This window comes from Strigops habroptila, chromosome 3, assembly GCF_004027225.2.
Source record: "Strigops habroptila isolate Jane chromosome 3, bStrHab1.2.pri, whole genome shotgun sequence".
Classification (NCBI taxonomy): domain Eukaryota; kingdom Metazoa; phylum Chordata; class Aves; order Psittaciformes; family Psittacidae; genus Strigops; species Strigops habroptila.
The window spans coordinates 2,267,640-2,294,564 of record NC_044279.2 but is presented as its reverse complement, the minus strand read 5'-3'; the positions used below and the strand labels follow the sequence as shown (position 1 = coordinate 2,294,564).

Genomic DNA, 26,925 nt, shown 5'->3' with positions numbered 1-26,925 from the left:
AGCTTTGTTGTGAGCTCTATAATTAACAATCTCCTTAAAGATCAAGTTAAAGGTTCACATATTAATTGATGGTATAGAAACAGTTTCGTGCACATGGTATAATAGCTGTTTATGGTCTGTGTAGGATTATTGCTTGATTTATTAGGGATTTGTTCTTTTGGATGCATAATGTTGTGCTGTGTTAATGGTCCTGAGATATTTTGGCTTCCTTCTGAAAAGATACGAGGAAGGAATGGGAATCCTTTAAGTATCTCTCAGTGGCAGCTCCTTCAGAGTTGTATCTCAGTGTCTATGCTACAGGGATAAGTGCTGGAGAACCAGAATACTACGGTGAGTAATACCTTAAAGGTGTAGCAATACAGGTAAGTTTAGGGGAAATCTGTCAATTTGGAGTTTTTCTGGCTGGGGAACAGATTACATGGCTTTTGTAGCCTCAACTGACAACAGATCAGTACCTTTAATGAGGAAAAACCCACACAAGCTCAGTGTTCAAAGTATCTAGAAGCAAAACTCCATCAAATAGCCCCTGTGATACCAACTGCTTTGCCGGACAGATCTTCCAGAGCAGTTTCAGGTATTGATCAGTTTATTTGCTCAATATAATCCCAATGTATCAATACTCAACTCCTGTATCTGCATCCCAGGCTGCTACACAGGCATAATGTAGAGCTTGGGGTAGACTGCTGAAGCTGTGTGCAACCATGTGTGTATTTGGCAAGGGAAGAACAAGGGAGTGGGTGGTATTTAAGTGGGGTTTTTGTGTTTTTAGTCTCAGAATAACCTCTTTAGTGCTGAATGGTTTAATCAGATTTATATATATATATATAGAGAGAGAGTACTGTTTGCAACTCCTCCGGCTCAGTGCAGAGGTAATGTAATAGTACTACGATTATAATTCCAATTCAGTGAAACCCTCCCTAGTGGAATGGGAATGGAGAAGCAACCTTTTCCCAAAAAATGATGTAAAATGTTTGCTATCTTGTGGACAAAAGAAGAGCTCCTCTACTTCTCTGCTTTCCAGTTCCTTTCTGTGTTGAACTGGACTCTTTCACACCCTCAGCTTTCCTGTCATGGTGCATTCAGAGCAGCCTTCCAGTGTCTACAAGGATGCTGGAGAGGGACTCTGCATCAGGGACTGGAGTGATAGGACAAGAGGTGTTGGGTTCAGACTGAAACAGGGTAAGTTCAGGTTGGATTTAAAGCAGAAGTTGTTCCCTGTGATGGTGCTGAGGCGCTGGCACAGGGTGCCCAGAGAAGCTGTGGCTGCCCCATCCCTGGCAGTGTTCAAGGCCAGGTTGGACAGAGCCTTGGGTGACATAGTCCAGGGTGAGGCATCCCTGCCCATGGGAACTAGATGATCTTAAGGTCCTTTCCAATCCTAACTATTCTATGATCCATGCATTCCACACATTGAAAACATCTTTATCTTTTCACTGGAGTCCTGGTAAAGATACTAGGAAGGTAAAACTTCATGAAGGTGTGTAGAGTATTTAAAGTACTTTTATAAGTGCAGAATTGACATTTTTGGAGCTCACTTTCTTGTATGCCGTTATCTGCTTGGAAAAGCTCTACATGGGATTGAAGGAGCTGCAGTTGACCCTTATGATGCACTGATGGTTGCAGGGGTTGTTGCTCCTTTTGAGCTTTAAAGTGCCAAATTTGGGGGGGGGTTTGGGGTGTAGCATTAGGGAAGGAATAAACAAGCAATGGCTAGTCCCTCCAGGGAGAAAAATTGATCATTTTGGGGTGAATGAGAGCTTTTATAGATGTAATGAAGTTTGTAGTCATCCTTTTTTGGCTAATTCAAGAGTCTGATGATTGTGTTAAAATAAGATCAGTCCCAGCACCTCAGTAACATCCTCATGATAGTAATATTTATGCACCTGCTTTAATTTGGCTTTGCAAGCAAGGGCCAGCAAGCCTGCCTGTGAGACTTCACTGCAATGATGTGCTGGCTCAGCAGAATAAAGCTGACTTGGTGTGTTCTTAATGAATCCAAAATGATTCCCACCAAGTATTTGCTGAACCTCAGCTTATTTTTGCAAGCTTGAAAATGGCTCATTAATTGATGGGAGCCTGACCATGCCTTTGGAGAGAAGAAGTTAGCTCCAAATTACAGTTTCTCTTAAGCAGAGCTGACTTTCTCATTTTGATCATGAGTAGAGTGGCCCCAGGTAGTTGCATTTGTTTTAAAGGAGCCTTTGGATTTCAAATCATAAAATCCCAGACTGGTTTGGGTTGGAAAGGACCTGAAGAGGTTGTTCACTATTGTTTAGTTCACTTCTTTCCCTCACTTCCCTGAAGTTACTCTTCTGCTCCTTCCTTACTGCTGCACTATTGTCTGGAACGCTTCCTATTGATCTTCTGTGCTGGTGATGATTTCCTCTTCTGCACACAGCAGTGAAGAACTGCACGTGATTTGATCAGAGAAGATTTGGTGCTTCTTAAGATCTAGAGGACCATTTAAAATCTTTTTGGTAACCAGATAGGAAGAGGTTTGATGTTCTTGTTTGTTGAGTTGTCATTTTTTAAGGTTACTTTATGGATCCCTGTCTCTTTGTTTTCGGCACAGCATGAAAAGCTGGTTTGTTTTTGCTTAGAAAAAGGAATTCTGCTGAATTATATGTAATATTCCATTTTGGGGGTCCTCTGCAAACCACTTACTGAAAGAACAACAGCAAAAGAGTCGATTTAGCCATTGTCTGCTCAGTAAATATCTCCCTGTGCAGACTTTAAGGGAAAAGGAATGTTTTGAGGTGGAGGGAGATTTCTTTGCAGATATTGACCTGCAAGTTCTGGGTTGCAGAGATAAGTGATTAATCCATGTGCCATAATCTGTCAGAATTTGAATGGCTTCTTGCTTAACATTTCATTCCTAGCTTAGAATTAATAGTTTAGAAATAAATCTGTTACTATGTGGTGCTTCTACTGATACAGCAGCAGTTGGGAACGGGCTTTGAGGATGCTGCTGGATTTCTGCGTGTCTGAGATTTGCATGTATGGGGAGATGAGTGTTGTCAGTGAGGTCTTGATCTACAGTGTGCTGAGTACTTTGGCCCCAATCCAGAAAAGCAATTAGATGTAGGGTGTGATTGGGACCGTTCACATGGTTTAGGTTGTGTGTGTGCTTAAGTGCTTTGCTGGCTTATGGCCAGACTGCCCAGCACCTTGCAGGAGGAAGACAATATCTGTGTAATAAACTAGCATAGAACCTTTTTCATACGGTAATGGAATCCCAGATTGGTTTGGGTTGGAAGAGACCTTAAAGCTCCTCCAGTTGCAACCACCTGCCACGGGCAGGGACACCTTCCACTAGAGCAGGTTGCTCCAAGCCCCTGTGTCCAACCTGGCCTTGAACACTGCCAGGGCTGGGGCAGCCACAGCTTCTCTGGGCACCCTGTGCCAGCGTCTCACCACCCTCACAGGGAAGAGCTTCTGCCTTAGATCTAACCTGAACTTCCCCTGTTTCAGTTTGAACCCATCACCCCTTGTCCTATCACTCCAGTCCCTGATGAAGAGTCCCTCTCCAGCACCCTCGTAGTCCCCCTTCAGATAGGAAAAGAAGCCCCCAGCTTGATGTATAGTAACAGGTAAAGTAAGTACTCAAATGGGACAACATTGTGGAAGAAGTAGAGAAGTTTGTGGTTTTCCTTTTTGGTGGCTTTTTTTTCCTTAAATACAGTCAGATTCTCCATACTAGTGGGCTCTTCCCCCCTAAAGAGGAAAACCCTTTGAGCCCAAATGTTAGTCAGCATCCGTGACATTGATGTTTAAGGCACTTCAGGAGTACTCAGCGTGAAACACTGACTTGGAGCATAGTCAGTTGGATTGAATTGGAACATTTTGCAGAGAACTTGCTGCAGAATGTGAGTAACAGTTAAAGAAGGCATGAAGCATCTTCTTTCTACTAACATCTAAGAGAACTTGGTGACCTAGCAGATTAAGGACACTGAGTAAAGGGTATTTTTTGATTGTTATTTTATAGAGAGCACAAGTGTGAGGTTTTTTCTTAGAGCAAAAGATGAGTAATGGGCCCTTTCAGCATGTAGAAACATGCAATCTTAAAGATAGTAGGGCAGTGACAAAGAAGACACTGAATTCTAACGTTTTCTCTCTATCTGTACAAATGAACCTGTCTAAACCATGTGATGGCTCCTCAGTCAGAGGTGGGTGAACGGGATATTATGAGGCTGGATCTCGTTGTTGTGGTAATTCAAGAGGGTCTTTTTTCTTACCCGTCTGAAAATTGGGTGGTGATAGATGTCAAATATTTGTCTGTAGTGGGAATGTCAATATTTGCTATCTAACTGTGCCCATCGGGGAACAAATCACTTGCAAACAACAACATACTGCAATGAAATTACCCAAGAATTAAAGATGAAGCAGCTGAATGAAAAACAGATCCCGAATCAACTGAAAAACCCCAGTTAAATAAAAACGAGGTGGTTGGATTCCCTTGTGATGAAGAGAACCGAATGATAGCGTGTGTTCTGCAAAGGTGGCGAGATGACAAATGTCAGTGGGAATCTGGAAAGCTGTTTGCAGACTGTGCAGGGAAGACAGACTTTTAGTAGGAGGTGGAGGAACATGCCTTTATTTAAAGAATTCCTCTGTCTAGTGACATAAAAATGCATAGGAGAAAGGATCACATATAGGGCAAAATACTGTGGTATGAAAATTGAGATGTATTTATTAGTTCATGGATCAAGGAGTGGAAATGGAGAGGAATTCTTCTTTAATTCACAAAGATCAGAGACAAGCACTTAATAGCGGTGGCTGCCGCCCTCCGTTCCTGATGTTCATGTTGGGTAAGTGAAAGAGTTGATGGACACCTTGTCCTTGACTGGTTCTTGTAACGGCTGGTTCAAGAGCCCACAGGAGGAGTGAAGTGATTTTTAGGTTAAATCTTGGATTGCTGTTTGACATAATGTACCATGGCTGGTTCAAAAGGAGCAATTTGAGCTGCCTCCTCGTAGTGCCTAGAGTGTAATTATGTTAAACATCCCCAGGAGCAGCCTGAGTATCAACTAATAAAATGGACAGAAAAAGAGATGAAGTAAAAGCTAAATTGCCAAGCCTTAAACAGACAAAAGAAGCAGAACTCTTTATTGGCTGCTGGTTTCCAGTTGTCCAGCATTGTAATTCTGTTCCTTTGAAGAGAAGTGTAAATGGCAAATAGACAACCAGGCTGCCAAGGTTGGAGGTGTGTTTATTTGGTGTAAATAACTCAAAATTTAGAAATCAAGCTCTAGGAAAGCCAATAAACTGAAACATTTTTAGAGGAGGCCGTAGGAGGGAAGTGACGATGAACCCTTGTGGGGTTTAGGGATGAAATATATTTGATGTGACTTTAGACTGTTAAAAGCAAGACACCTGCAGAGGACATCGTGGGTTTCTTGGATTGTACAAGATTATGTGTTAAGAAAAGGAAACGTTATGGGAAAGCGAAAGGATTTCTCTGAAACCAGTCTTTAGTTTGAAAGTGTAGATGACGGAGCTACCCAGAAACTCTTCTCTTTTGGTAATAAGGACATACATAGAGGCAGAGTCAGAGGCTTTAGAAGGAACCTTGAAATGAATTTAAGCTCAAAGGCAGTATGTCTTCACCTCGCACTGGGCACTGGTGAGGCCGCACCTCGAATCCTGTGTCAGTTCTGGGCCCCTCACTGCAAGAGAGACATTGAGGTGCTGGAGCGGGGCCAGAGAAGGGCACCGGAGCTGGTGCAGGGCCTGGAGCACAAGTGTGGTGAGGAAGGGCTGAGGGACCTGGGGGGGTTTAGTCTGGAGAAGAGAAGGCTCAGGGGGGACCTGATCACTCTCTGCAACTGCCTGACAGGAGGCTGGAGCCAGGAGGGGGCTGCTCTCTGCTCCCAAGGAACAAGGGATGGGACAAGAGGAAACGGCCTCAAGCTGCCCCAGGGCAGGTTTAGATGGAGCTGAGGAACAATTCCTTCCCCAGAGGGTGCTCAGGCATTGGAACAGGCTGCCCAGGGCAGGGCTGGAGTCACCGTCCCTGCAAGTGTTCACAGCCCGTGTAGCCGAGGCCTCAGTGCCATGGGTTAGTGGTGGCCTTGGCAGTGCTGGGGAATGGTTGGACTTGATGATGTTAAAGGTCTTTTCCAACCCGGTCGATTCTATGATTGGGGCTTGGAGCTTCTGACATAGAAGTGTCAGAAGACTTTTTTAAGCAGGGGAAGTATGAAGTCACTGAGATGCCAGGAAAGATAAGCAGCCTCCCCTAAGACTCCAGCTGAGGATTGGAGAATAAGCAGAAATGTCTTACGTACATGTACCAAAGATTCTACAAACTATTTCTGCAGGGGAAAATTAGCTCTTGTGAGCGGGGTTTTTGTAGGTTTGTTCAGTTTTTAATAGTTCATTCTGCGCTTGCAAAGGACAAAGAACTTTGAACACATCAAAGTAGCCAGTGGTTGAAATGCTTTTTTCTTTTTTGATGGTTGTTGTAATGTTTTAATCAATTAAAAAACTGACCAGGAGACATAAAGCAACAATCAGTGAAAAATCATCTTCTTTCCATTCTGATAGCTGAACTCTGTTTTTCTGACAACCCTCGTGGTGGTTATCAGGCTTATTAGTGGTCTTCAAAAAGGTCTGTGGAGAAAGACAGCAAATTCGGACACCTGCAAAAAATCTCTTGAGTTATCTGGGACGTGAAGGGACTGATGAATAATAGAATCCCAGATGGGTTTGGATTGGAAAGGACCTTAAAGCTCATCCCGTTCCAACCCCCTGCCACGGGCAGGGACACCTTCCACTAGAGCAGGTTGCTCCAAGCCCCTGTGTCCAACCTGGCCTTGAACACTGCCAGGGATGGGGCAGCCACAGCTTCTCTGGGACATGAGATGAATTAAGAGTGAGAAGCAATGTCACAGAGAACGAGGCTTCTCGCATGCTATCTGCTAGCAGAAAAAGGGATGTATTGGGTATTGTCAGAGAAGTGCAAGAATACATCATGCTGTTAGTGGCAGCGCGAGGAGCCTCAGATACAAATCCCAGGCAAAACGTGTAGCAATTATGGGATAACTTTTTTCCACAATCCACTAGTTGAAAGGCGGATTATGTTTTATGACATGAATACATCCATTGCTTCCGAAAATCATCGATTTATTCTTCCAATATGTGCATGTATTTCTTCTTCTTTCTCCCCTTTCTTTGTTGCATACTGACGACAGGATCCTTTTCTACAAGGTTTAACCACGGATTGAGTTGCAGCAAGACTTTACTGGGCTTTCACAGTGGGTCTTGTCTAGTCTTGATCATCTTTGTTCTCTCTTCTGCTCCATAATAGTCATAGCAGAAGCAACAGAGGATTGGAAGGGATCTCTGGAGGTCATCTAATCCAACCCTCACCTACATCCAAGGAGAATAACATCACTCAAAAATCTCTGGAGATTCTGGAAAACCATAAAAACGAGAATCTAGACACAGCCCTTTACTAAAGGAGGCAGGGAAGCAAGGGGAGAATCAAGGGACTTCTAAAGCGCTTGTTCTACCTCTGACTCCTCAACAGAAACGTAGAAACCCAGAAATTAAGTGATCTGTAAAATCAGAGGAAGAATTACTGTTGCTGCATGTCAAGCATAAGCTGTGAACTGATTTACCTTCCTTCCTGGAGCTGGTAGGAGGGTTGTGGAGGAGGGAGGAGCAGTGGGGCTGTGTCCTGGTTGACAGTAAGTCTTCTACTTGTGTTTCAAGTGCTTTTTCTCATCACTGACTTTGGGAACTACAGTGTAGATAAAACTGTGATGGAGTAAAGAACTGGCTGGAAGAGGAGAAGTTCCGAAGGGTTTGCTATTAAGGGATTTATCTAATGGCTCTTTCGAGGGCTCTGACTGGGGCTTGGCGCTATGCAGTATTTCTGTTACTGTCTTGAATAATGCAGCAGAGAATCATAATATGTGCAAATACCATGTGCTGGAAGGTGGGGTCTGTTGGAAGCGTGTTGGAGAATATGATTGGAATTTGGAAGATCCTAATAAACTAAATTTAAAAGAAGAGACACTGGTACAGAGTGCCCAGAGAAGCTGTGGCTGCCCCATCCCTGGCAGTGTTCAAGGGCAGGTTGGACACAGGGGCTTGGAGCAACCTGCTCTAGTGGAAGGTGTCCCTGCCCGTGGCAGGGGGTTGGAACTGGATGAGCTTTAAGCTCCCTTCAACCCAAACCATTCTATAATTCCATGTGTTTGGCCATTTCCCTGTATGGATGTGAAGAGTTGGGTATGGCTCACCTTTAGCCGAGGAGTGGTGTGATACACAGGATTACAAATGGCACGTGAACCAGTCTGTGACCAAAAAAGAGAGAAGTTTTGCCATGCTGAGTACCAGAGGAGCTGAGCCTGCAGGATGTCTGGAAATAGTCCTGTTCTGGTCATTGTTGAAGGGATTTTGGCTGTGGTCCTATGTCCTTTTTGACTACGGTCTTGAGGAAGAAGCCAAAGAATAGGGAAGGAATTCAAGGGAGATCAACGAGTATGATCAGAGATATAGGGGAAAAGTGACTTGAGTTAAAAAGGAGCAATCTATTTACTTCTAGATAAAAGGAATAAGGGGTGGAAGGAGGCCTTTGCTTTCAGATACATCAAGAGAGTTGAAAAGCAGAGCGGAATCATGTGTTTTCTCAGATAGGAAGTACTGAGCTTAAAGACTAGCAAGGGAGATGTGAACGTTTCTTGTCTTTGTCTAACCTAACTGCTGGTGTAAGTAGTGAATGATTGAGGGATGTTATATCCTTGTTATGTAGCATCCTTATAAACTTCCAAGCATCTGTCAGGCATCAAAACATAACTGCTTCTTTGGGATGTGGGGATGGACTCAGTGATCTCTTGAGATCTCTTCCAATTTTGTGTGATTCCAGGAGAATCACTGGGATTATAGTCCTGCCATCCCCAATGATGGATGAAATGCTGGGAGAGCCAATCCAGCAGGTTATCAAAGCTTTGGAACTTTGCCTATTTGATTTAGTCCTAAATACCACCTTGCAAGTTGGGATTTGGAAGAGCAAGACATTGCAATTAGATGTAGAATTAACGGAAGGGGGAGGGAATGTGTTGCATTTAACTTCACACTTGTGATTTAAGTGCCAGAATTAAAATCATCAGCTCCCTGTGTGGTCTCCTTATTTGTAGGAATTCAAGTGACATTAAAATTGGATTAGTAATGAGCTTTTGCTTGAAGGACCAATATTAAAATCAAGGGAATGTGAAGGAGGAGGGAGGGTGGTTTCCTTGTGAAGCCTTCGTTGGCAGCGGCAACCTGTGTGTGTTTAGAGGGATGTGCAATCCTCTTCCTCCTCTTAAAAGCTGTCTCCTCCGTTTCAGCCATGGAGCAGAATCTTCCTTGCCTTGATTTGTGAATTATTTACACTTGGACTGTGATGCAGTGAAACTTTTGGAAAATAAAGGTATATATTAGTCTTCCATTTATGAGTGATAGGATTGAGGGAAAAGCAGCAGGCTAATGGAAGGGAATAAGGAAGCACTTGGGAGCTGCTGGCTCATACTTGACAGTGATTTGTACGTCTGTAGGTTTTAGAGTGCACGGTGTATTTTAGAATACCCCTTGCCTTTTCTTTGTTTGCCTGTAACCTCCTCTCACCCACCAGCTTATCTTGGGGGAGGGATTGCATTTGGAGGGGTAACTCTGGTCCTGGATTTGTTTTCCGTTCCTTGGAGCCACGTTACAGATGCAGCTATTCTCAATGCCTTTTGTATTTGCATCTCAGGAATACTAAATGCAATAATAATCTCTCTCTTAGACACTCCAGCAAAGATCAGACCCCTGCTATACTTGTCACTGAATAGATACTCAGCAAAAATTCTCTGTTAAATGCTGCTTGAGAAAGAGCAGAAACAAAGGTTGTGCTGCAGACTGAGACGTGAACTGAAGATACACTCAGGATCTCTTGGATTCCTGGTCCAGAAGCTTTGTTCCACCCCATGTGTTCTCTCCAAGTCTCCCCATGTTGTCAGCTGTAAATACAAGTGACACATCTCCCTGCCAGGTTGTCCAGCTGAGTAATGTGACTTTGTCCATCCTCCTCCTCCCTTTTCTACCAACTTCTGTTGCCTTGGGGTATTGTAACTGTTATTTTGCATTTGAAAACCCTCTGTTTGGAATCTGTGCCCGCTCAAAGGGGGAGGGAGAACTCTTAAGTAACAGCTTTTTTTATCCATTGTAGACAGATTGGTGTCACACGCCAATAAATAGGTAACTCTCATTGCTGCCAATGTTATTAGCTTGTAGAAGACAGTAAATTTACAGACTCCCTTGTGAGTCACAAATGTCTTAAAAACCCTCACAAGTAATTATCTGAAGTGGAGACAAGTTAATGTAGGTTTTGTCTGTTCCTTTCTTCTAACTCTTGGTCATGGTCAAAAGCCACGCAATGCTTAAAGAGAAGTTATATGTGTTAAATGTACCACAGGATAACTGGACACATGGATTTCTGAGGCAGGTTTGCATGTCCAACTGCAGTCTTGTGCTGTGAAGGATGAGCTTTGGACGTGACAGGTTTTAGCTTCTGGCTATTCATTTTTAAATGGTAGGTAGTGTCTTCATCACCTGAGTTAAATCTGACAGTCCTCTGGGGTTTCTCATGGTGTTACAGGGGATGCCAAAAGGTTATTTTAATAGTAAAATAGCATATAAATACATGGATATATATATAGGAATAGCACGAAGTGATGGCTGGTGTCTCTGCAGTGATGTGAGTAAATAAAACCACTTTGAATCTCTGAAGTTTAGGAGGGAATTGGTGCGGGGCGGGGGGGTTGGTTGAGTCTCAATGGTTAGAATTTGTCGTGGTAGTGGCAGCTTTTCTTTTGCAAAAGGCAGCAGCACTTCAGTGGTAACAGCATTGCCAGAGCGGGGAAATTGATGTTGGAGCCATCTGCTTTGTCCTGGCTCCACCCAGTGGCATTATCCAGCCAGTTTCACACACACCATCAAGGCTTTTCTGTGAAGCGAAGGATTTTGTGTCTGTACAGGATTTAGTGTTAAGAGAACCTCAAAGTTCCTCCAGTTCCAACCCCCTGCCACGGGCAGGGACACCTTCCACTAGAGCAGGTTGCTCCAAGCCCCTGTGTCCAACCTGGCCTTGAACACTGCCAGGGATGGGGCAGCCACAGCTTCTCTGGGAAAAGTCTGTGCCAGCGCCTCAGCACCCTCACAGGGAAGAGCTTCTGCCTCAGAGCTCATCTCAATCTCCACTCTGGCAGGTTAAAGCCATTAGGGTTCGGGTATTACACAGATGCTCTCTGCCTCTTCGCTTCCTGTCCCAGACTGTAGCTTTTGTTTGGATTTACCTGTCCCACTCCCTGTCTTTGCTGTTCAGTACCATGCACCAGTAAAAGGAATATTCCCATTGAGTCAAAGCTGGGACCTGAATTCAAATACCCAGCCCTCTGCACTGGGTTGTTTGCTCATCTGATGTGTTACACTGCTTTTCCTTTGGGTTTCAAAACAAATCCCCCCTCTATTCTGCAATTGCACTGCAACTGAAGAGTATTATCATTAAAAACTGACTCTATGGCAATAGCCTCAGGATGTTCATGTGAGCTGGAATTGCAGTAGGAATGACCAAGCTCTGCGATTCCTGCTGGGGAAAATAAGGATGAATTCACATCCTGCACCTCGAAGAATGAGAGGCATTTTCAGGAAGGCAGTGAAAGGCTGGATGGAGATGTCACAGTGTTGGTCAGGGGGCTCCTTTCTGAGCAAAGGTACCATTATATTGTTTCCTTTAGGTCCTCTAAAAACGCAAAGCGGGTTGTTGTTTTTGTTAGGCTCTTAGCTTTAAAATGCATTCCTGTTGCTATTGAATTTACTCTTTTTTTTTTTTTTATTTTGGCAATCTAAAATGTTTTTACTGAAGGAAACAATGCCATGCATGATTGGTTTGGTTATTGGAAGCCACACAGTGATTCCAGAAGCACTTCCACTTTCCTGAGTAGCAAAAAGCGATGGATGCAGGTCTTGCTGGAGAAATGTCATCGAAAATAACTTGAACAATTTCCAAATCGAATGGGATTCAATGGGGTGTGGAGTATTCTCAGTGCTGAGCACTGCAGATATTAAGCTGGGGGTTCAGTACTTCTCAGCTGGAGGCCTCAGGTGGGATTGCAGCTGATGTGCTGCTGTCTGCAGAGTCCTTCAAGAGTTAAATGTCACTGTCTGTCAGGATGATGCCAGAGCTCAGCTGGTGTTTGTGTGCTCACAGCCCCACGCTGGGTCCCAGCAAGGTCCTCGGGCGCTTTGTGCAGTGCCACTTGAGGATCTAACTCCAGGTTGGATAAGAGGGTGTCAGGGATGAAGCCACAAGGTCATACTGACTGTTGCATGTACTGCTTTGAAGTTTGGTGCTGGCTTAAAACTGGCTTTTGTTGAGCCAAAAGCCTTTCAGACTGGCTTAAGGAAGGGTCTGTCTTATCTCTCTCTATTCCAGGTTTCATTCTGGTAATCAATTCACTTTTTTACCTGCCATTAGGAAAGAAAACAGCGTCTACCAGGGAACTGAACGCTCCTTGTTTCTCCCTCCTCGTTCCTCATCCCTATGTAGGAAGTAATTTCATTGCCCCTACTTGTATCCCTTTAAAGCATGGAGTAAGAAATGTCTTCAAGGTCACATTCCTCCTTGAAACTAATGATGGTGTTTTTCCTAATCCCATTACAAGGTCCCCAGTATCATTAGATGCAAGCGTTACTGTTTAGCTTCATTTGATAAGCTTATGAAAGGGGGAGGAAAAGGCTCCCTGATGCAGGAAGGCATTCAAGTATCTGCTGTAATGGAACATGTTCAGAAACGTTATAATCTGCTTAACGGTGGCATTTTGGTGGCCCAGTGCTGCACCTTTTGTAGAGCAGCATGAAAGGCAGGAGGGATAGTGATCCTGACGGGGCCTTTAAAAGGCTGGAATGGCTCAGGCATATTTTATTGTTGCTGCTTTTTTTTTTTCCCCCAAGCCTGAAAATGGGAATCTTGTCTATGCTGTGAGCTCCCCCCTCTGGCATCAGGATATCTGTAATAATGTCAAAGACCCTGAAGCGTTATAGAAATAGTGTTTCTGGAGTAAGGTCGGGGCACTTTATATCAAGTGTGATATGAAGCCTGCAACCCCAGACTGCTGACAGGACTGCACTGCTCCGCACTTCATCCAGTTGGGAACAGGAGGAATAGAAACCCCCAGTTATTGTAAGTGTGACAAAGAGGTTCTCTAGTTCCAATGTTATTTCAAAGATGTCAGTGGCCTCATAAGCTCGGCTTGAAATGGTGGCTGCTGGGTTGGGGTCAAAGGGGAATGTGCCCTTTTATCAGCATCTTGGAGTCACTAGGCTTGTTCTATGGAAACCTACATTTGCTGCCCTGGCATTTAGCTGTGCTTTTGTATAAACCCTTCACACAACTGATTTTATGAGCTGTTTCTCTTTATCAGGTATTTTGCCTCTGGGCCACCATTGTAGATTCAAATGTGGTTGGATCTTCAAGGCCAGGTTGGACAGGGCTTGGAGCAACCTGGTCTCGTGGAAGGTGACGCTAATAAGATGGCACTAAACGGCTGCTTAACAAGCACCAGACTGAAAAACCTGGTTCCCTGACTCTTTAAATGCAGGTTGGCATTTTCCAATTGACCAAATCCTTGAATCGCAGAATGGTTTGAATGGAACCGACCTTAAAGCTCCTCCAGTTCCAACCCCCTGCCACGGGCAGGGACACCTTCCACTAGAGCAGGTTGCTCCAAGCCCCTGTGTCCAACCTGGCCTTGAACACTGCCAGGGATGGGGCAGCCACAGCTTCTCTGGGCACCCTGTGCCAGCGCCTCAGCACCCTCACAGGGAAGAGCTTCTGCCTCAGAGCTCATCTCAATCTCCCCTCTGTTAGATTATAGCCATTCCTCCTTGTCCTGTCACTACCTGCCCATGTAAAAAGTCATAACACCAAGTTAAAAAAGCTCCAAAACATGGAATCATAGAATATCTCAAGTTGGAAGAGACCCTTAAGGATCATTGAGTCCAGCTTGATGCAAACATAAAACTCCTGAAATCCCACCAATTTACTGACACCCCAAACAGTGGGATTTTAAGCATGTAAAAAACCTGTGGTTTTGTCACAAAGACCCTTTGTATGACTGACACAGGGGGATCTGAATAACATCCTGTCCAAAATTAACGTGAATTTACCCGAGGCTTTTATAAATGTGATGTTGTAGCCTTTCCTGCAAGATCTGTTGAAAAGCTTTTTATACATAACGAAGCCACAGTACTGGGTTTAACTGTAGCAGACTTCCTTATTTTAATCCACTTTTACTCCCTCACATCCCTGGCACTAGTTGGTAAATCACTCATGTGGGTCATGTCTCCTATTCCAGCACCATCTTACGAAGCTGTGGGTGGAAGTTTCTTTGCTCATCCTTCTTGTTTCAAGTCACTGTGATGAAGTTTTTAATTGATCTGAAAGAAGATGAAGCAACCAGTAGCTGTATGTTCTGTTACTGACTTTAATTAACTTTACTTTTCCTTACACCATTTCTTGCTCACTGTTTGCTATTGCTTAAAGGCAGAGTCTGTCTCAGCAGCTTCCACTGCTAAATGTCTTTCTTGCTCTGGGTTGTAAGTCTGACAGTCACCTCCACTGTACACACTTTCTCTTGGCTGGTTTTTCTCTCCCACACAGCACTGCTGCACTGGGATAGCAGTAGCTAGAGCTGCTTCAAACATAGAGGAAAAATGTATTCTCCTAGGATCAGGTGTAGTTTGCTATTAAAAAAACAACTTGGACTTAAAATGCAGTTTTAAATATTCTGTAAGAAATGGGTGCAGTTTTATATCTAGTTATGGAAATATTCAGGTAATTAAAGTTGGGGGTTTTTTATTAACGTGCATGATGATATATGAAGATACGTGCTGATTTGTTTGCTATATGGTCTAATTACCATGTATGTGAAATATATGGGTCGTAGAATCCCAGACTGGTTTGTGTTGGAAGGGAGCTTAAAGCTCCTCCAGTTCCAACCCCCTGCCACGGGCAGGGACACCTTCCACTAGAGCAGGTTGCTCCAAGCCCCTGTGTCCAACCTGGCCTTGAACACTGCCAGGGCTGGGGCAGCCACAGCTTCTCTGGGCACCCTGTGCCAGCGCCTCAGCACCCTCACAGGGAAGAGCTTCTGCCTCAGAGCTCATCTCAATCTCCCCTCTGGCAGGTTAAAGCCATTCCCCTTGGCCTGTCCCTACAGGCCCTTGTCCAAAGCCCCTCTCCAGGTTTCCTGGAGCCCCTTTAGGCCCTGGAGCTGCTCTAAGGTCTCCCCTTCAGGAGCCTTCTCTTCTCCAGGCTGCCCCAGCCCAGCTCTCTCAGCCTGGCTCCAGAGCAGAGCTGCTCCAGCCCTCGCAGCAGCTCCGGGGCCTCCTGTGGCCTCGCTCCAGCAGCTCCACGTCCCTCTTGTGCTGCTGCCCCAGAGCTGGATCAGGACTGCAGGGGGGGGTCTCTCCAGAGCGCAGCAGAGGGGCAGGATCCCCTCCCTGAGCTGCTGCTCACGCTGTGGGGGTGCAGCCCAGCACACAGGCGGGTTCTGGGCTCAAGTGCACACTGAAGCCGGGTCACGGGGAACTTCTCATGGACCAACACCCCCAAGTCCTTCTCCTCGGGGCTGCTCATCCAGTCTCCTCTCAGCCTGTGTTTGCGGTGGGGATTGCCCCGATCTATGTGCAGGACTTTGCACTTGGGTCAGTATGACCTAAGACAGAGGTCTTTGGACCTGAAGTCCCTTATTCAGTCTCTGAGCTTATCACAGATATAGTTGCTGTTCCCTCAGATTAGGATTGGAACCCCACGTTGCTCAGGCTTCAAGTTCAGGAGTGGAAAGCAGCAGGCCTGGATGCTCTCAGTAGTATTCAGCACCAAAACACTGAGCAGCAAGCTCACAGTGCACTGCACAGATGTACTAGATTTACTCCTGACAAAGATGTTTTCCCACTTTTGGCTGGTGATAATTGATGGGCTGTACCCTCAAGGGCAGTAAATCTCAGCAAGTCAGATTTATGAGGACCCTTATGTTTATTTGGCAGCATGACGCTTGTTACAGGGATAAACTGAGCGAGCAGAGGAAAAGCTGACACCTTGAAAAATGCTGTATCCTATTTCTCAACTGGACTCCTGCAGTTTTAGGGCCATAAAACTTTCCTTCTTGTTACGTGGGACAAGAGGCTTGAAGAACTTGAATTTGGTGGGGAGCTGAGGACCGGGAGACGTGCAGGTGTTTCCTCAGGGAAGAATCCCAAGGCATATTTGTTCTGTTGTGCTGGAGGGATATCGCACGTTTTTGTCAAGTGCCTGATTAAGTTTGACATTTGAAAATAGAACTTCACACAGAAATAAGTACTGTACTTGTGAGTATTTAATTAAGATGTTTAGTTCCTGTCAAGGTTGGTAGTTTCTCTTTCCTGTTAAGGGCAACACATCTTCCACTGCTGAAATCTCAGAAACCTGTACTTAACCTTTAATCGTCATTCCATTTACATAGAATTCTGATTAACAACTTTTAAAGTTCAGGAGCTGCAACGAAATGCAATTAAAGCCCTTTCGGAGTCTGTTATTAAGAGCTGGCATTTAATGAAGACTGGGGGCACACCACTGTTATCATCTACACTAGAGCAGGATGTCTTCAGCAATTAGTTGAAGGCATGAAATACATGGAGTGTGCTGTATTACCCATGAGTTAACATGGTTGGTATTTGAAGAGCATGCTGCCTTCTCCTCTCTTTGCTGTTGCTGGATTCTGTGTGCCAGTTTGAGTAGCAGAAGCTCAGATGAGGTGCGTTTAAGCATAGCACTGCTTCTCCTGCACATTAGAATTGCATATTTCTTCCCTAAGAAGATGCTTTGAAAGGTGTGTGGATAGTAGACATATAACGTGAGCAAATATATCCTCTGTCTTTGTGATTTAAAAATGTTTAGCTTTCCTTCAGTCATAAACATAAGTTTGTCTCCTCCCCATCTCCAAGCTATGCAGAACCAGTGAAGCTCAACTAAATTATAATTGCAGAGCAGAAAGCTGCACTCAATTACCTGTTCAACTCTTACACTCCTCCTTGACCTTTTTATATGCTACCTGAACAAAAAGTCCAGTCAAACTGAAAGACAGCATGTTTAAATCTCACAGGGAAACACTTCTTTTTGTGCTTTCTATGAAGCAAGTGGTAATTACGCCTTTCTGTTCTTTGCTTTTTGGTCCATTTTAGAATACAGTTGGTTAGTTACCCATCCTCTGCATCATACTGGACTGTATGTATTTTACAACTTCTTATTACTCATATCAGAAGGACTGTGCTAAAGACCATTATAGAGTCATAGAATGGTTTGGAATGGAAAGGACCACAAAGAACATCCCATTCCAACCCCCTGCCACGGGCAGGGACACCTTCCTCTAGAGCAGGTTGCTCCAAGCCCCATCCATGGCATACATCCAAAACATGGATTGTCTTTGGAGGAAATGAATTATCCCGCTGGCTCCCTGTGCCGCCCACCTTCATTTGGGGCTTTTTGTGGTTTTCTTTTAAGGGTCTCATACAAACCAAGCAAGCAGCCTGGGTACTTGGATCGTTTCGTGTAGCATGATCTGTATTTGCAGAGCAGCTGAGGTGCCTGGAGTAAAATAAATGCTGTCTGGTTGGTTTATGACCCAGTTATTCAAGCTGACTATTGGTAGCTTAAATAAATTTGTCACCGGTATTTGTTCCTCTGTTATTAAATAAAGAAAATAGCAGAACTACTGGGAAAGCTGGAAAATAAGACAGCCCAGCTCCTGCTCTGCTTTATGGAGGCCAGATGACTAAATTTCAGTGCAAATGGCTTCAAACTTTATGTGTCACTAAACTGGAAATGACCTTCATCATGTACCTTTGTATAAGCTGGTACAGATTGTTGGTTACATGGATATTAAAGCAACTGAAGTTAGAAAGCAATTGCAAAGCCTCCCTTGAGGACTTGAGGGAGAGGCAGCCCTCCTTCAGCACATGCCTGCTCACATCTTACAGAAGGTAATGTTACCTGCTGTGGTTTCTCAGTAGCTTTTTCTTTTTGGTGCTTATCAAGTGTAAGTTAAGATAAAACTTGTGATATTGGTGCTGCACAGAGGAGTGGGGTCAAGTTAGTAATGGGAGGTTCTAATGGACAACAGGCTCAATAGGAGTGAACAGTGTGCTGCTGCAGCAAAGAGCCAACAGGGTGCTGGGGAACATCAACAAGGGCATCACCAGCAGAGATAAAGATGTCATGGTCCCACTCGGTGCTTGTCAGACCACACCTGGAATACTGGGTTCGGTTTTGTTCCCCACTGTTTGTGTGAACAGGCTGGAGAAGGTCCAGAGAAGAGCCACAAAGATGATCCAAGGACTGGGAAGCCTTGTGGGGAAAGGCTAAGAGCCGGGTTTGTTCAGCCTGGAGAAAAGAAGGCTCAGGGAAGACCTTATCCCCATGTTCCAGTATTTAAAGGGTGGCTACAAAGGAGGTGGAGACTCCCTTCTGACAAAGAGTCACATGGAAAGGACAAGGGCTGATGGGCACAAGTTACTCCTGGGGAGATTCTGGTTGGACACAAAGGAGCATTTTTCACCATGAGAACAATCAGCCACTGGAATAAACTCCCCAGGGAAGTGGTGGATTCCCCAACATATGGACACTGTTAAGATTCATCTGGGACATCTTAGGTGTGGATAGGGTCGGTTTTGGGACATCTAGTCTAGGTCATGCTTTGCCTGGAAAGGTTGGACCAGAGGTCCCTCCGACCTCTATCTCTATGATTCTGTGATAATGATCCATCACAGGGGTGTTGATACAACAGAGGGTGAAATTAGTGAACACATGCAGCAAACACCACTGTTGAAATCATTATGCTGGGCACTTGTTACTCAACCAAATCCCTTTCTGGATTGATGTGTAAGCTGTCATGGAAGGGAAACAAATGAGGACTGGCTCATTCGAGGAGCCTACAGCCTGATGCTGGTGGCTGTGACAGCACAGGATGGTTTGTGCTTTTGCTGTGCTAGCAACTGTGAAACCCATTACATCAGTCTGTCTCGAGTGACTTCACCTCATCTATACGCCAAGTAGAGGCAGAGCCTGTGGTGCTGAGGATATAAAGTCCATACACACGATACCAAAAGCTTGTGAAATGAAAAGGTCCTGGTTTCCAAAGCAATGAGCAGATGCAGGATTCATTGCCCATGAAAGCAGCTTTTAAGAAGTGGTGTTTTGAAAGTAGTTTGGAGGTTCCTTCCCTCCCTCCCTCTCTTCCTCCCTGGAGGTAGATGCACATTCACAGGTCTACAGTAATAGTTGTGCTAATTCACAATTAGCATTGATAATGAATGTGGTAGCACTGACAGTGATAGTGTTATCTCAAGAGTTCTGGGGTTATTTCTTACTCTTTTTATCCCCAAAAAATGAAAAACAAAAAGGATTCTTCCTTCTTGTACAATAATGAGATTGGGCGATGCCTTGAGAGAATTAATTGTGGCAGGGTTTTTATTATTCTGTTTCAGTTAAATTAATTTCATGGGAAGCAAGAGGATTAGATAAAGCAGGTTGTGCAGGATGAAGCAGTATTCACAGCACCTAAAAATTGGCTTTGTTCTTGCAGACTTACCTTATTGCTTTTTCCTTGGTCAGGTTTGCCACGTGCAGACTCTGCCCCTCTTCTCGACGTGGTACAACTCACACAGAAGGCTCCGTGCTCATAGAATTCAATCAGTTGTTACATTTTGGGGGCTAAAAATCCACAATTACTGCAGTATTTTAATTATTAAGAGTTTTGATACAGCAAATTACTGGGTCATTGGCCACGAACCACTGTCTTGCATAGAGTGACACTGCTTTTCTTGCTTTATTCTGGCACTTTGCTGGTAGATACCTCCAGAGCTTCATGAATGCCTTTTTTTGTATGTTTACCAAAAAGTAAGTGCATCCTACTTGAACTCCCAGCTTTTTCCTTTCAGGAATCATTTGCTTTTGGTTTCGCTGCCCTGAAATCATCTGTGGCTGGAATTTATCTTCTCAGTCATGTTGTGCCTTTCCTCAATGGAGGCACTGTTATTTGCTGTTCCCGGGCATCTTTGTGCATCCCACTCATGGGATGCAGGGTAATTTGAATCTGCTGTTCTGTTTTTAACCAACTTTCCTCGTTGAGATCCTGTTAGGAAATCTCTCTTCTGTTTTGTGATCTTGGCTTCTGATTCCTCCTGTTAGATGTAACTGAACTGGAACTCTAGAGCCTTCAGTTAAGTCTCTTCCTCCTTACAACTCAGGAGGAGTCTAAGTTGGTACAGCTGAAATGCCAGTTTCTGCAGCTGCCCAGTGTGTCAAAGTAATAAGCTGAAAATAAATATCACTTTCAATTGTTAATTCTAAATGTATTGAGATGAGCTCTGAGGCAGAAGTTGTTCCCTGTGAGGGTGCTGAGGCGCTGGCACAGGGTACCCAGAGAAGCTGTGGCTGCCCCGTCCCTGGCAGTGTTCAAGGCCAGGTTGGACACAGGGGCTTGGAGCAACCTGCTCTAGTGGAAGGTGTCCCTGCCTGTGGCAGGGGGTTGGAACTGGATGATCTTAAGGTCCTTTCCAACACAAACCATCCTGTGATTCTGTGATTCTCAGATGCTGAGAATATTGGGTTGTTTTTGCCTCTTAAATTTCCTCAAAGTATAGGTGGAGTAACCTTCATTAGTAGTTTCATGCCCAGTGGTTGCCAAAGACAAGCCTGGGTGAGAAGTTTCTACTAGCACAAACCTGTTCACCAAACAGTTACCAGTAGCTGGTTTTATTTCCTATATCAACTGGAAATGGTAACTAAAGGTGCTGTGTGGCAACAGCACTTTGAAATCTAATGGTTCCTTCATGCAAGAGCATGAGAGTTGCCTTGAATGCTGCATCAACAGAGCCCCAGATGATAAGGAGCTGTTGTGATCTTCTCACCTGACTTCTGTGTAAAACAAGCCGTGGTCCTTTCTTCAATATACTCCTGTCTGAAAGAGGGCACGTGCTTTAGGCATCCAGTCTCGACTGGGTTGGGGGGGAAACAGTGACAGACAATAGAATGTAACCTTTGATGTAAGTGGTTAATTATGCTCTGGGAATGTTTGCCCAAGCATTCATCACAGTCTGTCCAGCTTCAACTTTGCAGCCTTTGGAGTTTTTGATAAAAGATTCATTAGTGAAGATGTTTTTCATCAGTTCAGTGCCCTCCGATGCACACTTGCAGGCTTCTCCGCTAACCTCTTCGCCTTCTCTTCACTAAGCTAATGAGACTGAGCTCATGGCTTCTGGGTGTTCCACTCTAAGTAATGCCTGCCAGCCTTTTAATAACTTCCAGGCTTCTTATGAGCACCTTTCCACCCCCTTCTTCCCTCATCTCTCGTTGTTTCTGGGTGCCAGGCTCTCATTTGGCATTCCATATGTGACACTAATATGGAGCGATGCTGTAAACTTTTACTTCTGGCAAAGCTCTCTGCTTTATGTAGCCATTTCCAATTAGCTAATTAATACCTATCATCTCAGTGGGGCCATCTCTGGCTGTTGATTAGCTTCAATATTCCCAAATTTGCTGAAGTCACAACTTTACACAATAATCATATAGTTCATGATTTCATTTTTTTTTCCCTTAGGTGTAAAGATTTACCTCTGCTGACACTGAAATTCTTACAGGAGCTTGATAATATTATGAAAAGTAATAATGAAAAAGTAAATTATATTCTGTTATCCATAGAATCCCAGACTGGTTTGGGTTGGAGGGACCTTAAAGCTCATCCATTTCCAATCCCCTGCCACGGCAGGGACACCTTCCACTAGAGCAGGTTGCTCCAAGCCCCTGTGTCCAACCTGGCCTTGAACACTGCCAGGGATGGGGCAGCCACAGCTTCTCTGGGCACCCTGTGCCAGCGCCTCAGCACCCTCACAGGGAAGAGCTTCTGCCTCAGAGCTCATCTCAGTCTCCCCTCTGGCAGGTTAAAGCCATTCCCCTTGTCCTGCCCCTACAGGCCCTTGTCCAAAGCCCCTCTCCAGGTTTCCTGCAGCCCCTTTAGGCACTGGAGCTGCTCTAAGGTGTCCCCTTCAGGAGCTTTCTCTTCTCCAGGCTGAACAAGCTGTGTTCACTTTATTATTTGCCTTTTTTTTTGCCCCAAAACATTATATTTTTCAAACCTTCTGTAGTCATTATATCCATAGGAATGTGACGTGGGAAAAGCTCTGGTCCATTCGATCCAGAAAGGGGTTGCTGTAGCTGCACTTGAACATGCTTTCATTCTCTAATTTAGCTTCTTCTAATTACTATCATTTTAAAAATGAAGATGGACTGAACTTGGGCTGAAAATTAGTTTTCTATCTAATAAAAGGTAAGTGTTCTGTAACAGTATTTCCCTTGGAATACAGAGGAAAAAAGGAATTAAGCTTTCCAGGACCTTGCAAAATCCAGTATTGACGGTCTTCTCATTTCCTTTTCTAAGTTGAGGATCATGTCAGGTGCCTGCCCAGTTTTCGTCTAGGAGATGCTGTATTGACTTTGAGCGTTCTGGCTTTTGTCAGATCCTTGGTGGAAATATAACTTTATCTCTGTTAATTTAAACCTAAATTTGTCATCATGAGAAGAATAATGTTTAGCCAAGATCTATGTTCTGTAAATCCATGTCATTGGACATGAATTCTATTATTCTTCCTTAATTCTTTATTAATAGAGTCTTCTATCATCTCTTCTGTGACTTTGTCCCAGATCAGTATGGGGTGGCGAGACCAGTAATTACCTGCTCATCCCATTTACCCTCACAAAATTCATGGTGTGGTGGTAGTTTTTATCTGATTTTCTGGACCCCGGAAATCCGTGAAGGCGTAATGAAAATCACTGTTAAAGGTGTAGAGTTTGGAAGTGTCATGATTTCCTGATGGAGCAAACTGTCCACACTCCAGCATCCACCTTAGTTCAGAATGTATGAGGATGTGAAATACCTATTTGCAGCTTTTAATTGGTGGAGTAGAGCTTATTCAGAGCTCAGGCCTCCTATCCACAACCTTACAAGGGGTACAAATGAGGAATGAATGTAGCTGTCACCCTGCGGCCATGCGTGTTTTATTGCCCGTGCGTTGTTCGTAGGTCAGTTTTGGCTATGATAAGGTGTAATGACTTACACAACATCTCGTGGGGCTCAGCTGAAGAAGAGAAGTGTGGATCTGGAGAGTCACAGGCAAGTGCAAGCAGACAAAGAAGCAAATTTGTTCTTGCCCCCTTGCAGTTCAGAGAGGCAGCGTTGTGTCAGTTGTTATCAGATCAGTGTGATAGACGGGCTACACATACTGATATGACCTTTTGTAATCTGAGAATTTAATTAAGCCTCCAAATCCATAAGTATTGCTTTTTTCATCAAATACTTCATATTAATTTTCATTTCCAAAGAGCAGTTGAAGAAAGAGTGCTTTGTTCTCTTCCTTCATGTACAGCTTTATTTGTTTGACATTGATAGAAAAACACTACATGGATGGCAGAATTCAACCATCGAGCAGAAAGTCAAAGCTCTTGTTATAGATGAATGGGATGTTGCAAACTTTGCAGTCACTCATAAATCTTGCTGTACGTCCATGTGATTAATGTCTAACAAGGGTTTTGATTGATGGCTTAGCGACTGCTAATCAGGTGTTATGGGACCAAATCATGGAATCCCTCACTTGGTTGGTTAAGGAAAGCTCCTGTTCGCTGAGATAGGCAGGAAGATGCCTGGTTTCTCTTTTCTTTTAAGTGGATTTTAAAGTTTTAGCTTGCTGTGGGTTTTAATAAGTACATGGCCAGGTCACAACTACTAACATCGAAATATGAAACTTATTAAAATCCTCTATGAGGACTAGGAGAAAAGAACAACTGGATAACATTGACTGTCCAGCTGTAGGGAATAGATTCATAGAATCCCAGAGTGGTTTGTGTTGGAAGGGACCTTAAAGCTCATCCAGTTTCAACCCCCTGCCACGGGCAGGGACACCTTCCACTAGAGCAGGTTGCTCCAAGCCCCTGTGTCCAACCTGGCCTTGAACACTGCCAGGGATGGGGCAGCCACAGCTTCTCTGGGAAAAGTCTGTGCCAGCGCCTCAGCACCCTCACAGGGAAGAGCTTCTGCCTCAGAGCTCATCTCAATCTCCCCTCTGGCAGGTTAAAGCCATTCCCCTCGGCCTGTCTCTACATCCCTTGTCCAAAGCCCCTCTCCAGGTTTCCTGGAGCCCCCTTAGGCACTGGGAGCTGCTCTAAGGTGTCCCCTTCAGGAGCCTTCTCTTCTCCAGGCTGCCCCAGCCCAGCTCTCTCAGCCTGGCTCCAGAGCAGAGCTGCTCCAGCCCTCGCAGCAGCTCCGGGGCCTCCTGTGGCCTCGCTCCAGCAGCTCCACGTCCCTCTTGTGCTGTTGCCCCAGAGCTGGATCAGGACTGCAGGGGGGGGCTCCCCAGAGCGCAGCAGAGGGGCAGGATCCCCTCCCTGAGCTGCTGCTCACGCTCTGGGGGTGCAGCCCAGCACACGGGGGGGTTCTGGGCTCAAGTGCACACTGAAACTGGGTCATGGGGAGCTTCTCCTCACCCAACACCCCCAAGTCCTTCTCCTCAGCGCTGCTCCATCCAGTCTCCAGTTCAGGCCGCTGACTTTGGGTGAAGGCCATGCATTGTGCAGTGCAGAGAGAAACAAAACCTTTGGGCTGCTTTTGAGACAAGTAGCGGACAAGATTTTGACTTGCCCACATCTTAATCTTACTGCTTAAAAATTGTAAGGGTCTTAATCTTCATGCTGCACTTATAAGCCAAATACACTGAGTGTTGAAGATCTCTCCTGTCTTCCGTCCCGCTTGGCCATGCATTGTAAGCGCTCAGCCATGCTTACACTTAATTACTTTGTTCTGAAGAATGTGTGTAACTGTTGAATACAGGGCACTGGAGCAGAAAGAGCTTTGATCTGTCTCGCGCAGTTTCTGCCGGGCTTGAATTTTATAACTTAAAGATGAACTTGGAGAGTAGTTATCAAAACTGCCTATTTTCACTGCTTTTACTGCTTTTGAGTTGTTCAGAGGCTTGTGTGTAACCATCCTGGCCGGTGTATTGAGTCATGCCTTAAATTAATGTTTTTTTCTTCTTTTTCCTCACCTGTGGTGTTTTCAGAGCAGTTCTTAATATCTCACCAAAACCTCATCTTCTATTTCTCTATTCCCCTTTTTAACTGGGAGGAATAACTCATTACGTTCCTAGCTCAAACCTCTGTTAGCTTATTGTCATGTTAAAATCATAGAATCCTGGAATGGTTTGTGTCGGAAGGGACCTTAAAGCTCACCCAGTTCCAACCCCCTGCCACGGGCAGGGACACCTTCCACTAGAGCAGGTTGCTCCAAGCCCCTGTGGCCAACCTGGCCTTGAACACTGCCAGGGATGGGGCAGCCACAGCTTCTCTGGGAAAAGTCTGTGCCAGCGCTTCAGCACCCTCACAGGGAAGAGCTTCTGCCTCAGAGCTCATCTCAATCTCCCCTCTGGCAGGTTAAAGCCATTCCCCCTTGTCCTGTCCCTACAGGCCCTCGTCCAGAGCCCCTCTCCAGGTTCATTATAGCCCCCTTTAGCTATTAGAAGACTGATCTTGGAGCCAAGTACTCTATTACACACTGAACATTTCCTAGTCCTGGATATAAAATGACACCAGAGTCATGGAATCCATTATAAATAGGTTTCATCCATAATGGAAGAAATGAAGTGTTTTACTTGATTAAATTTGAGGTTTTAATTAGATTTTTGTGGCCATTTTGGGGTTGTTAATTTAAGTAGAGAAGATGAAATGCAAATAGGTGAATACAAACGGATTTGGTAAATTACTGTTAAAAATGAGTGCAGTGATTACTTTGACTCTTAACAATAAACATCTATTTTCAAAGCTTGTGCTTAGGTAAAGTTTTAATTGAGATGTTTCAGGAGTTGAAGTTTCTTTGTGTTTGTATTAGTTTTGTTCCCAAGCTATCCTGAATTATTTCTAATTAGGGGCATGATACCATTTACCTAGATATTTATTTCTGTGTAATCTATTTCAACTTAGCCAGCACAGTCCTGATGTATTCCTTTCACTACAGACAGCTCTCTTTGATTCGCTTTGACCACCTAATGATTATTAAAATGCCACATATTACTAATAGCTTCCAAATAGGTAGAATTCTTTTAAAACAAATAGTGACTTTCTGAATGCACTGACAAAAGTTAATTTTTAAGGGGTTTCTTTTCATCTTCAGTTGAAAGGAAATTAGAAGTGAATAACTTGGAATCTGTTTCTGCTTCTGCACCATTGAGTTGCTTAAATAGCATCAAATACCAGGATACCATTCAGGGCTGTGAGGTCTCTCAGCAAGGGAGCCTCCATCCCGTTTACTATGTTGGGCTGGAGGGAAGTAATCCTAAACTACGTTGGCAGAGCTGGAAGCTGTGGGAATTCATGTTTTCAGTGGTAAGAGAAACAAGTTTGGTTTGGGAGCTATTAAAGGGCAATTTTTGCAGCTTTGCCAGGATGTTTTGGAGCATGTGACCCACAGCACATGCACTTGATCAGATCCATGGATGTTTTCTAGTTCTACATATAAATATGTAAAAAATATATAGGAACACATGCACATATATAAAATATGCTTTTGAAATTGAGCAGTTCAGTATTGCTAACCTTAATGTTTTCAAGAGCTGTGGTATATCCCCAGCCAACAACCTACTCACCATCTCCCAGCTTCTGCTCCTTATAGAATCAGTCTGGTGAGAAGTAGGACTTCTTTCAAGTTACTTTTGGTGCCATCAGGGTTTTGTAGCAGATTGAATTGGTCAAGTAATGTAAAACAAGCTTTCACCAAATTAGAGACAGTGGCGTCTAAATCCCTGGGATCACATTTCCGA

At 44.4% G+C, this 26,925-nt stretch overlaps 1 protein-coding gene across 3 annotated transcripts in view; it reads left to right on the top strand.

Annotated features, from left to right (window-relative positions):
• Positions 1 to 26,925, top strand: part of EXOC4 (exocyst complex component 4) — a 396,577-nt gene that overhangs the window by 83,305 nt on the left and 286,347 nt on the right. The window lies entirely within an intron of this gene.